This window comes from Orycteropus afer, unplaced genomic scaffold (genome assembly GCF_000298275.1).
Source record: "Orycteropus afer afer isolate SDZICR_OR568_19922 unplaced genomic scaffold, OryAfe1.0 scaffold00059, whole genome shotgun sequence".
NCBI classification, from domain to species: Eukaryota; Metazoa; Chordata; class Mammalia; order Tubulidentata; family Orycteropodidae; genus Orycteropus; species Orycteropus afer.
Genome location: NW_006921646.1, coordinates 8,981,041 through 8,984,778, shown reverse-complemented (window position 1 = coordinate 8,984,778; position 3,738 = coordinate 8,981,041).

The following is a 3,738-nucleotide window of genomic DNA, read 5'->3' as shown; positions in this document are numbered from 1 at the left end:
CTTGAGGGTATAGTCTGCTTGCACTATATATGAATGCTCTGGCAAAGTTCACTCTCCTTGCTCTGCACCTGGTTCATCGTCATCTGACCCCCTGTTCTTGGAACTCGAGACAGCAGTCAGTCCTCTGATCTGCAGATTTGGGTTCTTCAGTCCCTGCAGCCACATGAGTGAGGCACAGCCTCCAGAATTTGAACCCACAGATTTTGGATTTAACAGCTTTTACAACTGCATGAGCCATTTCCTTGGCAGTTTGTAAGTTCTCTTGAGTCATTACAGAAATATGGAATCGTAACATGTGGGAGGGCAAAGATTAAGCTTTTAGTATGGATTACACCTCAACATAAAGAAAACAAAAATCCTCACAGCTGGACCAATAACAACATAATGATAAATGGAGAAAGACTGAAGTTGTCAAGGATTTCATTTTACTTGGATCCAAAATTGATGCTATGGAAATAGCAGTCAGGAGATCAAATGATGTATTGCACTATTGCACTAGGCAAATCTGCTCCAAAAGTTCTCTTTATTATTTTTTTTAATAATGAAAAAGACTTTTTTTTTTTTTTTTTTCAGTGTTCCTCTCCTCCCCTCTCACCCCTGGTAACCTACAAAGAAAAGTTTCCTTTCATATATAAACCTTTCCTTGACTTTTTACAATAATGAACTAATACAATACTTGTCCTTCTGTAATTAACTTATTTCATTCAGCATAATGTCCTCCAAGTTCATCCATTATGCAGTGTTTGTAGAATCTACATTATTCTTTACTGTTGCATAGTATCCCATTATGTGTATGTACCATAGTTTGCTATCCTTTCTTCTGTTGATGGCAGCTAGGTGTTTCCATATTTTGCCATTGTAAATAGTGCAAAAGGCCTCTTTGAAGTGTTAAAAAGGAAAGATGTCACTTTGAAGACCAAGGTATGCCTGACCCAAGCCATGGTATATTCAACAGCCTCATATGCATTTGAGAGCTGGACAATGAATGAGGAACACTGAAGAAGAATTGATGCCCTTGAAATAGGATATTAACAAAGAATAGCAAATATATCATGGACTGTCAGAGAATGAACAAGCCTGTCTTGGAAGATGTACAGCCAGAATGTTCCTTGGAAGCAAGGATGGTGAGACAAAGTCTTACTATGGATATTTTATCAGGAGGGATCAGTGCCTAGAGAAAGACAATATCCTTGGTAAAACACAGGGTCAGTGAAAAAGAGGAAGACCTTCAATGATATGGATTAACACCGTGACTGCAACAATGGGTTCAAATGTAGCAATGATTGTGAGGATGGTGCAGGATCAGGCAGTGTTTCATTCTGTTGTACATAGGGTCCCAATGAGTCAGAATTAACTCCATGGCACCTAATCACAACAAGACGTGAGGGAGAGTGCTGAGGGGAGGAGGAGAAGTTGATGTTAGAGATGATGGAGTGGTACAGCACTTTGGAAAAGTTGAGCATCTGGGACATCTTTAACCTCTGCCTGATAGGCACCAGCCTTGTGCTGATACTTCTAAAAGAAATAATTTGAGCAACAATTATCAATATATTATTAAAAAAAGAAAATTTACATATAGTAATATATGTTCTTTTTTTATTAACATATTTGTGTTAAAAAATACAGCAATGGGTCTAATAACTGCCATCATTTTGAAGTAATTTTTTTTGAAAAAATATTTTGAGATGCCTGGCACCAAATTCATGTGGATAAAAGTTGGATCAAATAAAGAGGTAAAATGTTTTTGCATCCAAATTCACATTATTATGTGCCGTTAAGTTGATTTGGACTCATACTGACCATATAGAACAGAGTAAAACTGCCCCGTAGGTTTTCCAAGGCTGTAATCTTTATGGAAACAGACTGCCACATCTTTCTCCTGCAGTGCAGCTGGTGGGTTCGAACTGCCAACCTTTCAGTTAGCACTCGAATGCTTAACCATTGTGCCACTAGGGCTCCTAACCTAAATTCATGAAAACAAACCAAGCCCACTGCCATCGAGTTAATTCTGACTCATAGCAACCCTACAGGACAAAGCAGAACTGCCCCATAGAGTTTCCAAGCCTGTAAATCTTTATAGAAGCAGATTGCCTCATCTTTCTCCTGTGGAGTGGATGGCGGGTTGGAACCACTGCCTTTTGGTTAGCAGCCAATAGCTTTAAGCACTGCACCACCAGAACTCCTTATCTAAGTTCACGCAGCCTGTGAATTCTATGCAAAGACCTCTTTGTGACTCCAAGTTAGAATGCCTCAGCATAGCACCCAAGGCCCTCTTCCATTCTACCTGTAGCTTATTTGTACTTCTCAGGCCTTATCTCTGGCCATGTCTTCCCCATAGTTTACGGTTGCCACTGAGTTGATTCTAATTCAGGATGAACTGTCTTCTATTGGGTTTTTTCATGGCTGTAACCTTTTGGAAGCAGATCACCAGGCCTTTCTTCCTATGCACCTCTGGTGGGTTCAAATCATTAAACTTTCAGTTAGTAGACCAGTGCTTAACCGTTTGTGCCACCCAGGGACTCTCCCCTTATTGATCTCTTGCAGGTGCTGAACAAACTCACCTCCTTACTTTCTGTCTTCAGAGCTTATTTCAGCTGTGGCTTATTTCGCCCTTTACCTAGTGAACTCTTATCTAGCTTCCAAGATGAAAATCAAGGTAATCCCTTTTTTAAGTCATTCCTGACTCTCCCCAGATAGAATGGAGCACTTCCCCCAACTCCACCTTTTGTGTTCCCTGGGCCCCAACTCTGGATAGACCTTTACTGCCCCTTTGTCTCCTGGTCATTCAAAGGCCCTTTAGGACAAGGACAGTGTCATTATGCTGTATCCTCAGTGCTTGATGCAGGGCATGGCACATAGTATGTGCTCAAAAAACACTGACTGCATGAATGTATGAATATGAGACATTGTAAACAGTCATCCAAAGACAATGGCAAGGTCAGTTTAGTATTTTCATCTCTACATACAAAGAGCAAGTATCCCCACATACTATTCTTCTTATCCCCAATGCCCCCATTTGCATGGAAGGTGACCAGAGTGCTAGCTAGAATAGACCAGTGGGGACAAGTCACACTCTCACAAAGAGATACCCCAGGCTCCAGAGGAAGCTGCTCACCAAAGGACAGACAAGAGAGGAACTCTGCTGGGCTGCTTGGTGGACCCAGTCACCTAACAATGAATGTGGATGGGGATGGGCCAGCAGGGGGAGGAGCCTCAGCACTGAAGGAAACCAGGGGTTTCTAGGAACCAGAGAAGCCCACAGGATGGTGGTGACAGCAAGGGCTTAGGTAAAGTACAATGACAAGAGCCAAGGACTCTGAGTACCTTGCACAAGTTATTTTGCATCAGCATCCTCATCTGAAAAAAATGGACTAATAACACCCATGTGGTTGTTGCAGCTGTTAAGTGAGATAATACAAAGAACTCAAACCTAAACCTGCTGCCATCAGTTGATTCCAACTCACAGCAACCCTATGTATGTCAGAGTAGAAGTGCGCCATGAGGTTTTCTTGCTGTAACCTTTACAGGGAGTCCTGGGTGGCACCAACAGTTAAGTGCTAGGCTACTAAACAAAAGGTTGGTGGTTTGAACCCCCACAGAGGCACCTTGGAGGAAAGGCCTAATCTGCTTCTGAAAGGTCACAGGCTTAAAAACCCTATGGAGTGCAATTCTACCCTGCAAAACATGGAACTGCTGTGAATTGGAATTAAGTCAATGTCTTTTTTTTTTTTTTTTTTT